The sequence below is a fragment of the Nesoenas mayeri genome (genome assembly GCF_963082525.1).
Source record: "Nesoenas mayeri genome assembly, chromosome: 2".
In the NCBI taxonomy this organism is placed as follows: Eukaryota; Metazoa; Chordata; class Aves; order Columbiformes; family Columbidae; genus Nesoenas; species Nesoenas mayeri.
Window position 1 is genome coordinate 56,396,627 of NC_137543.1, and position 13,564 is coordinate 56,410,190.

Here is a 13,564-nt window from a genome sequence, read left to right on the forward strand (position 1 = left end):
ATTAGGGAAACTGTATGCTAAAATGTGCGCTCTTTCAGTACTATATTGCCAAGACTGAAAATGTAGAGAAGTCAGAATTATGGTTCCTACAGCAGTTTCCAACAGTATGTTACATTTGAGTCTTTCACAGAACGTCTCCCCAACACTAAGGAACGTGACAAATCATTTACCAACAGCAGAAAGAGGAATTTCCATTTTCTTTTAATCCATGCACAAGACATGACAATAGCACTATAGGACACTGCATTTACATACATGCTGTGTTCAAGTAGCAAAAGAACTACTTTATTAAAAAGAGGAATAACTGTTGACACTAACTCTGGGTTTCCATTGGGTTTTGCTCCTAAAGTTTTAATTTTAAGATGCATACAATAGTGGGTTTGTGCTTCTGTACTTTACAGTCCATTTTATTTACACAGTGAATTCTAGAGTAAAATGGACTGGAGGTCAAAGTGTGCCCTTTCTCATCACAGAATGGGAAGGTACTTATTTCTCAAGACAGATAAACAGAATTCTGTATCTCAGCATGGTAAATGTTACTATTTTACTTATTAAAAAACGTGGTATTTCCCTTGTATACTGCTAAGAAATCCATGCATACAAACAATGTGCTGCAGTGCAGCCTGGTAACAAGACAGACAGACCCAGACCCACCTCATACAGATGGTGTGAGAATTAATTAATGTTCACAAGGCACTTTAATTGTCATTGGTTTTATATAATTACTGAAATCCATTCCATCATACCAAATACTTCAGTGCATACCTAATATACAACATTTATACATTCATTCTACAGCATTTATACATACACTCTCTGCAACCTTTCATGTACACTACCACTGTGTGCTCTGTTAATATGACAACCTAGTACACTGTACTTTCTTCAGTTACCTGCTGACTTTCAGTTTTAATAAAAGCTGTTATTATTTTAGTGAACGCTCCAAATTTTTATAATGTAGCTATTAAAACTATTGCTTCCTAAGTCACTGAAACAAATGGACCCAAACTTGAGGCCTGAGCCTTCTTGCCAACACTTACTGGGGTGAATTGGATAAATTAGTGGAATTGCACCTGTTTGCAGGAGGAAATAAAATAGCCAAAATAATTATTCAAAGGTAGAACCTTCTATCTGATCACAGGGAGGGAAAGTATCCTCTGGCTCAGGAATGCCCAGTTTGCAGTGCGGAAAAGTAATCAGATCTGAAACCTAGCAATGTCAGTCAAAATCACTGCTAATGGATGTGTGCCAATACTATTTGAAAAAAATATTCTTCATATACTGCCATGCAATCTTATTTTTCAGTATTAATTGAGTGGTGGAACAATAATATTTTATTTATATATATATATATATATATATATATATAAAATAGATGACAATTGAGACCAGAATAGGTTTTTTTATTTACAGTTACTCATGCAAAGGGTCACAAAAATTATCTTAAAATTTCTGAGTGTTTGTACCTCCAGCCACCTGTCACTATCAAATTCGAAGTATTAACCAGTGGAAAGAAAAAATGTATTCAGACATGTTTGCGAAAGTAAAAAGGCTCACAAACACACTCTTTGCACAGAAGGATTATGCTAGGTATTAAAAGGGTCAGTAGGGAAGGGATAAACTTCATCACATTAAGCTGGAAACCTCTTCAAGCGTGAAAGGTCTGTGTCTTTTAACAGCGCTTTTCTTTAAGTCATAAGTATGTTATGGTGGTATTTGAATTTAAGACTATTTGAGAAAGCAGAAGTATATATGAGAGTGCACTGTTGCTGTATCAGTGACACAGCAGTCCTTCGAAATACTATGACATTAATGGTCACTTATAAGACCGTGAATTGGATATATTCATGGTGGAAATACTGGTTTATTCTATTTTGAAATTAATTCAAGCATTATTAGCCAGGCTGTCAGACAACATGGAACTAAAATCAGAATTTCATCACTTTTGTTTGTCCATTGCAATAAGTGGCACATTGTTCTTCTGAGAAACACAGATATTCTCTCTTGCCAAATGCTGTTTAATGTTGGTTTTGTTGAGGAGTACCACCAGATTATGCTGGTGAGCCCAGCTTAAGAAAATGGGGGCTAAAACCTCTACTGGCACAAGGGGACACAAGTTAGGTGATGTTATGAAACTCAGGGTATGGCATGACTGTCACTGTAGCTCAGCAGAACTATCAATTGTCTTTGTACTGAAATAACAGCTAACAGTCTTCTGCAATACAAATACTTACATCCATTAGGCGCCACAGTCAGGATTTCTGGATATACTGAGTGATTCTAAAGCGTTATTTCAAGCGTTCAGCGTGCCTCAGGGTCACACTTAGCATTTCAGACAACAAATATTTTAATGATTCATTTACTGTAAAATATAGTAATGATTATACATACATGCAGAAACTTAGAAATTTGATGCTAATCCTCTCCTGCCTGGCACCTGTTATAATAATTTACTACTTGTAAAAGGGATAAGATGTGCTACTTTAACAGAATATTAGTAGTTTGCATTCACTTTTCAAATGTAGAAATAAATATACAATGTACAAGGGCTCACCAGTTTTTAATACTGAGAAAATTGTTTATATTTTCCTGGAGATTTTTTCAGATGCATTGCATCCATGAATTATTTTATCTAGACATAAAACCACAGTGGGAGGAGGAATTAGTCTTAAAGATGCAACCTGACTTCAAAAGATATTAAAGCCAGTTATTTACACCCCACTGACTCGCTAGTCTGTATTCAATCTGAACCTAAGTCTACATCTGGAAGCAAAGAAGAAGACATGGAAGTTATTATAATCCATATAGACTTTTCTTATCCACAGTTTTGTCTATGATGTCCTTCTGTAATTATTATATTGGAAGCTAAGAATAATTACCTTTACATGTTTTATAAAGTCAAGGCAAAGATGATACATTATATGTCTGATAACCTACTTTGGATCAAGAAATCAAAGACCTTACTAATTCCTCATGTAAGCATGTGCAATTTCAATGAATGTTCTCCACCTACTGTTATCAGTTGAATTTAAGCTCATTTCCACCATACAGAGATTTCATCATGCAAAAATAGTTTTAAAATGCAGAAAGAAAGAGAAAGTCTGTGTCGTTCTATCTGTAAATAACTTTGATGTTGCACACACCTCTCAGTTTAAGCAAGTTCTGAGATCACACAAGCTTTAATCAAGTTATTTCTGTTCTCAGTTCTCCAATTACTGAAGAAGAGACCGAGAAGTGACAAATCCACTCAGGAGGCAGTATAGTCAAACTTCACATGTGAAAATGATGCTCAGATGAAATAAATACAAAGTGACTTATAGTAGCCATAGAAGAGTAGAGTTTAATTAAAACCTGCAAATGTTGAATAGATCCTTTTTCTTCTCCCCACTGACAGAGGTTCAAGCCCTAGATTTTCATCACTGTTATGACTGCTTTGAGTTCCACTTCCCATTTACTCCTCCTGCAAATCAGACAGTTTATCCTAATAGCCAGCCTCACAAATTCACTGTCAGGGCCCCAAGTGCACTTACCTGCCCCAGACATTCAGCTGGCCACATCCAAGACAGGCTGACAAGTTCTGTTTTGAAGAAAGACCTGGAAAAAAAGCATCAGAAAGGCTTCTTCCCATGGGACTTGCTTTAAAGCTGAAGTACTGCCTCCTGAACCTGACACATGCAAATTCATGGAACCGGACAGGGTGCAAATAAAAGTGCAGCGAGAACTGGCTGATGTTGTTGTGATGCCACTTCTGATGGCCTTTGAAATGTTATGGTGATCTGGGGATGTTCCTGAGCACTGGAAGAAGGCAAATGTCACTCTTACCATCAAGGAGGACAAAAAGGAATACCTCAGACAAGCCAGTCAGCCTCACATCAGCCCCTGGGAAGATGATGTTCTAAGTAATCCTAGAAACCATTTCAAAACACATTAAAGACAGGACTGGGAATAGTAAGCATAGATTTATGAAAGGGAAGTCAAACTTAACTGACCTGATAGCCTCCTATGGTGTGATGACTAACTCAGTTTATGTTTATCATTACTTCAGTTAGGCTTTCCCCATAACCTCCTCTAACATTCTCATACACAAACTGATAAGGTACAGGCTAGACAAGTGGAAAATTAAGTGGGCTGGAAATGGACTGAACAGCTGGGTCCAGAGAGTTGTGATTAGGGCAAAAAGTCCAGCAGATAGCAGTCACTAGCGGAGTATCTCCAAGGGTTGACACTGGGACCTAAACCTCTTTGTTAATGACCTAGATGATGGGGCAGAGTGCACACTCAGCAAGCTTGCAGATGATACAAAACTGGGAGGAGTGGTTGATACACCAGATAGTTGTCCTGCCAGTCAGAGTGATCTCAACAGCCCAGAGAAATGGGCAGACAGGAACTTTATAGACTTCAGTGAAGGGAAATGCGAAGTCCTACATCTGAAGAGGAACAGCCCTACACACCAGTACTAGGCTGTACTAGTACAGGAGCTGACTGGATGGAAAGCAGCTTTGTAAAAAAGACCTAGGGGTCTGGGTGAACAACAAGTTGATCATGAGCCAGCAATGTGCTCTTGTCTCAAAGAAGCCTTGCAGTGTCCTGGGCTGCATTAAGAGAAGTGTTGCCAGCAAGCAGGTCAAGGGAGGTGATCCTTCCCCTCTGCTCAGCACTGGTGAGGCCACAGCTGGAGTGCTGGGTCCAGTTCTGGGCTCCCCACTACAAGGGAGAGAGACAGGCATACTGGAGCAAGTCCTGCAAAGAGCCACTAAGATGATTAAGAGCTTGGAGGAGAGGCTAAGAGAGCTGGGATTGTTTAGCCTGGAGCAGAGAAGACTCAGGAGGATCTTATTGAAGTATAACACATAAATATTAATATCTGGTGTAATTGAGTAAGGAAGATGGAGTCAGACTCTTCTCATCAGTGTCCAGAGACAGAACAAGAGACAATGGGCACAAATTGAACTATAATAATTTTGTTTAAACATAAGAAAAAGCTTTTCTGCTTTATACTTGAAGGGTGACTGAGCACTGGAACAGGTTGCCCTGAGAGGCTATGGGGTCTCCATCCTTGGAGATATTCAAAACCCCACTGGACACAGCCCTGAGCAACATGCTCTGGTTGATTCTGCTTTGTGCAGACAGGTTGGACCAGGCAATCCTGAGAGATGCCTTCCAGCTTCTGCAATTCTGTGATCCCTCCTCAGTGGCTGTTACAGGATTCTTAGACAACATCTTCTCCAAGACACAAATGAAAACAAAATTAAGCACCATCAGCATACAGATGTTAGCAGTAAACAACTGTACTCTAGGATATCTAGAGATCAAAACTAATCTTCATGGTTTTAAAGCTTAAAAAAAGTAAAATGAACAAGATGGGCTAGGTAGCACCAATCTGTAATGAAAAGCTGGAAAACTCTTCTTTGCAATGCAGTGTGACAGTAATGTGACGAGCAGTAGCTCTCTGCCATTGCAAGGCTGTACTGAAAAGCAAGGTACACAGGTAACCTCAGGAACCTGATCTACTTCTTTGCTCCCTTAAAGCTTTGCTTTCAGTTTACTTTAGGTAAACCACTACTTCGAGTGAAGTAGAATACTAAAACCAAACAAAAATCCCCCTGTCTCAAAATAACCTGAAAATAAAGCTCTAATTACAGAGAAAAAATTCACCGCCAAGCAGAATGTCACAGAACAGGATTGGTATGACTAGATAATGTCTGAACTGAATTTCATTAAAGGATGTAATTTCTTTCTGAATCTCATAAAAAAAGATCAAAACATCAGAGAGAATCTTTTGGAAGTTACCAATACTTCCAGATTTTAATTTCAGAGGTGAGCAAATTTCTGTCCACACTGATTCTCTTCAGTAGTGAAATGAGCTGCCAAAGCCAGGGGGAAAAGAGCACGATGTGACACAGCACATCTCTGACCCGCGTTTGGATCAAGAAGATCTGATGGAGCAGCTTGCTCTGAAAGACATGTTCAGTCTGGAAGTTTGAAACTGGCTTGTTTTCAGACTGATTATTCAGTCCACTCTGCCTCATGCACCTGGGGACATTTCAGATGCCATCATCTGTGGATGCCTGAGAGGCTATGACAAAACATCTACATTCAATCTCATTTTAAACCAAACAACTAGTTCTGGTGTATTAGCTGGCAAGTACATGTGGTAGCTTAAGGCCATGCAAAAGCAGAATATTTTCTGCAAATCCTCATGACTGTGTTTCATTATTTCTGCTTAGAGTTGTATGAAAAAGTGAGGAGGGTGCATATACAAGATCCTTAGGTATTTTTTTCTTTCCTTCTCAGTATTGTACAGAAAAAGTCAAACAAAATCTGATGTGGTTATTGATCTAGCAACATTTGATCCCTTTCTGCTCGTTTTCCTGAAATGTCATTGATGTGACAAGTAGATGGCTGCTTCCTGGGGCTGTCCCTGGCTGTCTTGCTGTCCCACACCACCTGTCAGCTCAGGGCTTGTGAAGCTGTCACTTGCCCTAACTCTACTCCTGTCAATTCACAAAAAATATCCCTTTCCTAGAGGCCAACAGACCGGCCTGGCTTGCCCATAGAGGGCAGTCCTACATCGGGATGGGTTTATGTGCCCATGCACTCAGACTCACACCGCCTGGGCTGAAGGCCCACTGACCATACTGGAGTTCTTCCATCCATCCCAGTCAGCAGGCCAGAGCGAGGGACAGACTCACTCCAGACCTCTGGCATTGCCGATGTGCTGCAATCCAGGAGCACAAGAGCAATGGTTACAAAACCTCACATTACACCTCTCCTTGAGCTCCATAAGAGGAATTAATTTCTGTGCATGCATCTTTCTGGTTAATGCTTGCCTAGCCTCTCAAGCAACACATAGGCACTGCATACCTAGTGCTTCTGCACTTCTACAAGTATGTGTGTTAGGAGGAAAAGACTTAACACATAATCAAAGACAGAAAGGATTCATTCTATAGGATCACGGTTCTACATGTACCCATCATAAGAAATGAAATGGACATTTGACACTGACAGAAAGAAGCCGGCATCACAGAAGGGAATATACTATGCAGAAAAGCCAATTAGATGTGAATATGATTAATATGTCAAAATAGGGTAAGGTGCTCCATATAGATCTGTGGAAATAACACAAAGTGTGACCAATCTCTACAAGGTTTAGACCAAAATGACAGTTTGGCCTAAGAAAGTGTGCCTCAAAGCTGGAGCAAGAAGGCAGCAACTGGCAGATCTTAGCAGGCATGGCCAAAGCCTTTGTAGGACACCTGCAGCCAAGAGCCCTGGAAAATCGACTCTGAGCAGATTCGAGCTCCCAGGTCTGCACTCAGCCCCAACACAGTGTGCTCATTAACCTCTTCCAGGGGATGCGGCTCAGAAGGCAGTCAGAGCACATACTTCAGCCAGATCCCTCATCCCTACACTTTCCCTAAAAATTGAATTTAATTGGCATAAAACTCTTAGAGTTAAAACAGGCTGACCTTTTACCTTGGGTATGCTTATGTCAGTATATTGCACATATCAAAGTACAGCTTGTTCTCTCCCCGCCCTCGGGTAGTCCCCAGGAATGACTGCATCAGCATAGCTTTCTTCTTTCTCTAAAAACAAACAAAAAAACTCAACCTCAAAACATTCAAAAATGGTGAGTAGGCCAAAGTTTAGCTGAGAAAGTTGTTCAGACAGAGGCCTTGGCTGAGTGCCCACCAAAATCAATAGGAGTCTTTTCATTTACTTAATAGACTTTGACTGACCCCTAAGTGAAGGAGGCAAGGAGGAGAAATCTGTGCTGATTACCCACTAACAAAGAAGTGTTTGAAATAATCTGCTGCCATCTGTCTTTGTTTTGCTAACCCACGCAGCTGGGCCTGAATGGAAAATCCATCAGATGAACAGAGAATCAATTATCGCAAGAAGGATATGTTTGCATTTCTCACCTTCCATAAGAACTACCCCCATTGATGATGTGGGAGATTTCCTTGCATAATTACAACAAACCATCATGAATTTAAGAGGCTGTGGCAGTTACATACATATGTATGTATGTAATGCAAGTTATAAAAATAACTAGGTTTCTTCAGCCTCAAAGAGCTGCTATAAGATTCATGTTCTATTCAGAGAGACACATTACATTATCTGGGTTTGAGGGTAGAAAGGAGTTTAAGCCTCTTTTAATAAAGGATTGGTAATATTTCATGTGATTGCTCAGCTCTTGCCAACTATATTAACATGGAGCTGATTAGAGGAATCTAATGCTATTGCATGCAGTGTTATATGTATATATATCTACCTGGAGGGGAAAAAGTAATACCACTATGGAGATCAGAAAAGCTACAGAAAACCAGATTATTTGATGCATTCTAACAGGAAGACAAATCCTCTTTTTAGAGTAAACACCTATAAGCAACAGTATAGAAGCTTAGCAACAATCTGACAAATCATTATTCAGTCAGTGTTGCAGAGGGAAGGAGAGGACAGCGTTGATGCCTGTTTAGGGGATGTGAAGTCTATTTTTGTGGGAAGGAGTGGTACATGCAACAGTCTGTGAGTCAAGTGAGCTGGTGGGACACAAAAGCCCTTCAGCCTTTTGCTCTCGCTGCAAATACATAATGGTTTATCAGGCTCCTAACCAAACAAAATAAGTGGAAATATAACTTCTTTGGCAACTCTTCATCAGGCAGTAACACCACACAGAAAAGTTACAGGTCTTGCTTACATTTCCTCCAGAGGGGAAAATCAACCACAGTTTTACGTTATTCCCTCTACCAGCTGATCAAGAGTGGGATTTTTCCATCAGAGAGCACTATCCTTTGCCCATGGTAAAATAGTCTCCTTCTAAGTGAATATGCTTTCCTCAGACCATCACAAATCATGACCAGCCTAAGGTGATCTGTAATAAATAGGTCTTCAGATTCCAGGGAGTTATTTTGGGTTTAGTCACATAAAAAAAGGGCACACATACAACTGACGCCCACATCATGTTTTTGGGTACCTTCCTGAAGCATCCAGAAGATTTTACTGCCTGACTCCAAAGAAATCGCTTCCTAATTTCAAATTTGCAGAAGACCCAGGCAGTAGTTATAATTTTCTCAGCACACTACGCTTTGCAGATAAAACAAAGATTTGGTATAACTTTACATGAGTTGAGTGCCATTTCAGAAGAGATAAATTTGTATGACATGCATGTTCAAAGCTGACAAAACAATGATAAAAGTATTTAACCTTGGTGACTCATGCAGAAGAAGCCCATGATTTCTGCTGCATGAACATAGCCATAACCATGTTTTTGAACCTCATGGAAGCCAGCAGAATGACAGGCAACCAGACTCACATCTGCTTTTTGACCCTAAAGTCACTCCACAATAAGGTGTCACAGGAACAGAGTCATTCTCAGTTGCTCATCATGGGAACATGGGTGAATGTTACAGTGGATATTCCAGCACTGCATGTGTTTAAGAGCTCCCTTATCAGGTAGTAGTAATATGTCCCTAGTATCCGTGAGAAAGAGAATGGCTCAAGTGTGACCATGAGATAAGACTGGCAGCCCTGTATCCTCCTCAACATGTTCCACTCACTTCATTTCAGAAACTAAGCAAGACTAGGCCAGGTGCTACTTGTATGGTAGGCCACCAAGAACACACGCCCATTTGGAGCAGAGTGATAAACGGCATGATTTCTCAAGAATCATCCAGAATTACTGTGAATACTCACCTGCTCTAGCCTCACCATAAGTGAAAGGGTATAGTAACCTCATGCTTTCAGGTGTCATGACCCACACTCATTGGGTTTGTCAGGCATACTACCCAATGGTCAGAGTCAAAACCAGCAAAGCCAAACATGAGGGGTTGACAGGCCAGGAGACAGCAGATGGGCTGGGGCCAGTGGCGGAGGCACAGACAGAAATCTGAGGTCGTGAGGTGAGAGAGGAGAAAGGCTTTGGAGCTGAGGTGACCAGGGTCAGGAAGCTGCGGTTGAGCAGTGTTGGAAAGCAAGGGGTGAATATTAAGGCTCAGTCATTCAGATCTGGTAACTATTGACCTTATGGCATAAACCTGTTCCTCTCCTTCTGCAGCCTGACCCACCTAAAGGCAGGTCTGAGGGAAACGAGTCCATGTTGGGGTGCACCATAGACCAGGCCAATGGCTAACAACTACCCCTGTTCCAAAGGGATTATAAAAGACAGCTACACACGTATGAAAATAGTCACAGTGTAAAGAAGGACCTGTTGGAGTCTGAAGGCTGACTGTGGGTATTTTGAAGGGTTGGGTACAGAGGCAGGCCAGCTCTGGTCAGAAGGGGCATTTAGCTCCTAAGTCAAACTTGGACTGCAAACTAGGTCTGACAGTTGCTTGACTTGGAGGGTTCCTGCAGCTTACCAAGAGCCTTTTTATCCAGAGAGCAAAAGTACCTGAGCAGAATCTGAAAGCAGTAAGTCATAGCAATATTTTTCTCAGTCTCTTTCAATCTGTGGTCCCTAAAAATTTCCTAGTGGAGCTGCTTTGGAAGTTTCATGTGCACGTAGATTACTGTGCAGCACCTATGAATCTAGTTCCTATTTGTGCATCCCTTATAAAATAATCAAGCTCAGAGGTCACTGGATCACAGGCTAAAACACATTTCAAATGCAGTGGGACCCTCAGAAAGATCACCCATTAAGATGTCTGAGTATTATAGCCCTAGTTGTTGTGTTTTGGATAAAACAAAAATACAATAATTGTTATTTTTAATTGAACTTTGAGAGTATGCAATGTAAGACACAAACTAGAGATGCTCCTTGTCCAAAATATACTTTTTTAATTAATTAGTGCAGCTACCAAAGAAGCATGAGCTCCCAGTTCAGTTTGGTGGCCAGTAGTTCTGGAGTGTTGCCTGGAGTCTGAAGCTCTTCAAGATCTGCTATAAAAATCATAACATTGCTGTGCAGCTATGGGACAATTCCACACTTGACAGCCTCTTATTTTGTGGAGAAAATCCTTATAAAACAAAATTTAGAACTTATAAAATAAAAAGTCATCTTTCTTTCTGAATAATATTTTCTTTTCTTCCTGTAGGGACTATCACTAAACAATAATAAACTGTAAAGATGTTAGAAACAAAAAAAATTAACAGTGATTTAGTTTTATTTGGAGCTTATACATTTTTGAAATTGCTACTTTTGAAATGTAAAATTAAATATTCCAGTTTGTCTTTGGCATGATCAGAATAAACAAATATTAATTTTCCAGCACATTATCTTCAATAATGAATCTTATGGGCAAAATTTCTGCTTTCCATTACTCCTGTCATAATGTAGCTCTCAATGCGTCAGCTTTCATCTAAATCCTGCCCACAAATATCTGCAGTTCATTCACACAGTATTGCAAAGGGGGCAAATGAGGGTGAAGCCTAACTTTCTGATCTTAGTATCTTGTCTAACTATAAAACATCTAAATTTAAATTTGTTTTTGAAGAATTTCACACCACTGAAATACTCTTGGCAGGGTTTTTCTCGTGTATACAGCATGTACCCATCCATCAACACTATCTCGATCTTATTGTTAAAATAATTGAAAACCAAAAAGAACAAAATAACAAAATACCCACCCATGAAATCTCCTAATAGAGAACACTTTTCTTGGCCAGATGGTTCACTGAAGCAAAGGGTTAATCTTTTCTTCAAACAGGGCTTTCAATATCGGGATCTTTGCCGGCCACAAAACCATTTCCAGTCAGTTACAGAGGATTTTAACTAGAACACAAAAGTGTTCCCATCTTCTTCTGTATAGCCTTGCAGAGCAGCGAGATCACCTTTAGGAGGAGCCTTATTCCCTCCTGTACATCTTGGAAAACCACTCAGCAGCTCCTGCAAAGATAGACATTATAAAATACGGTTTCATTAAGAAAGATTCTGGAAAAGATGGAAAATTATGAAAAGCAGCCTCATTAGAACTTTTACTCCATAGTCTTATCTCAAAATAATCAACCATATCTAAGCTTTCTGTGACAGATGCTTGTCTAATTTGCTCTTTAAAACTTCCAGTGATGGTGAAGTAGTGGTTAACACAAATGTTAAGAATGAACAACCAAATCTTCAACATGAACAGCTTGGCAGAAATAAAGTAGAACCAGAGGCAGGGGTGATAGAGATCTGCTGAATAGTAAAAACAGTTTAGAAACAAAAATAGTTATTTTGAGGACACAGTAAAGAATAGAAAGTCATGTCTCTACGAAAGGGATAAGAAATAATTAAATCTCCTTAGGGGTGGTCACAAGAGTGGTTCTAACAGAAATCAGGATCAGGCTTAGCTGAAACCAGGAAAGGGCAGAAAGGTTGAACTTTGTTGCTAATGCTGCTGTAAATACACCTGTTTACTTCTTGCACTCTCCTCTTTGGTCCAGGGAGGCAAGGTACAAAAGCAGTTGTACTTTGCATTAACTCTGCATTAATCTCACTCATATAGTTTGTCGGAACTCTGAGAAATAGAAGGAATGTCCAAATTGATCCTCAGTGTCCTGATTTGTCCTTTGTGTCACTTAAACGCTGGACCAAGCAATGTCTGTGTCTGAATTCACATCTTCAGTAGGCAGCTGATCCCAGGACCTAACTGTCCCCTTACAGTCTAAGTGTTTCTTAATGGACAACTTCATTCTCCTTTCCTACAGGTTAAGTCCCTGTAGGCATCAAGAAAATTTTATTCCATCCTTCACAGAGTTCTGTAAAATCATTGGAGGCTATGATTCACATTTCCACTCAGTCTTCCTATTTCTCAAACTACACAGCCCATACACCATGTTTTCCGGATCTCTGATCATTCCTGCTTTCCTCTGGGTTTGTTCCAGTTTGTCAATATTTTCTTGAGGGGTGGCAAGGAAAACCTGGCCTGATACTGCATGTTCACCAATGTGAAGTTGTGTGTAAAACTACTGCAAGTACCTTCTCCTCCCCACTGAATGTACCATGTGCAGACTTTTTTTTTCACAGCAATACAACCTCTATGAGGAGTAACTTAAGCAAGCTTGTTTAACTTGAACTGCAGTGGACAAGTAACATGTATAGACTCAGTCACTGCACCTCAGCAAAGAGATAGTAAGACAGTAATTTAGTAAGAGGGATTAATACAATTGCTTATTTAACCCCACCTCTAATGATCACTCCCTTCAACATCAGCCACGTACTTTGTCCCCACATGATTAATGTTTTCAGTGATGACTGAATCAAAACATTGCTAAGTATTCTGGTCTCCTTACCTCAACCTATGTTTCATTTTCCCTCCCTGTAAAAGAGCAGAATGATTCTGCCTTGGTTTTCCTCTTACAGCTAGTGTCCTTATACTGAATGTTATGTTGTCACATCCACATTTAATGAATGAAATCTCACTTTGCCTTGGCCTGCCAGATTTGGCTCATGCTACTGTTTTATACTCTTCCTCAGTAGGTTCTGCACACATCTCATCTATCCACTCCCTTGCCGATGTTCAAAGACTTCTTTGCTGAGATACCCAGCTCTTACCCATCTGATGGCTTCACTGCTGCTTGCTCAGAAAAAAAAAAAAAAAGGGAGCATCAGTGCAGTTTGTGAAACTACAGGTAATAACCTTCC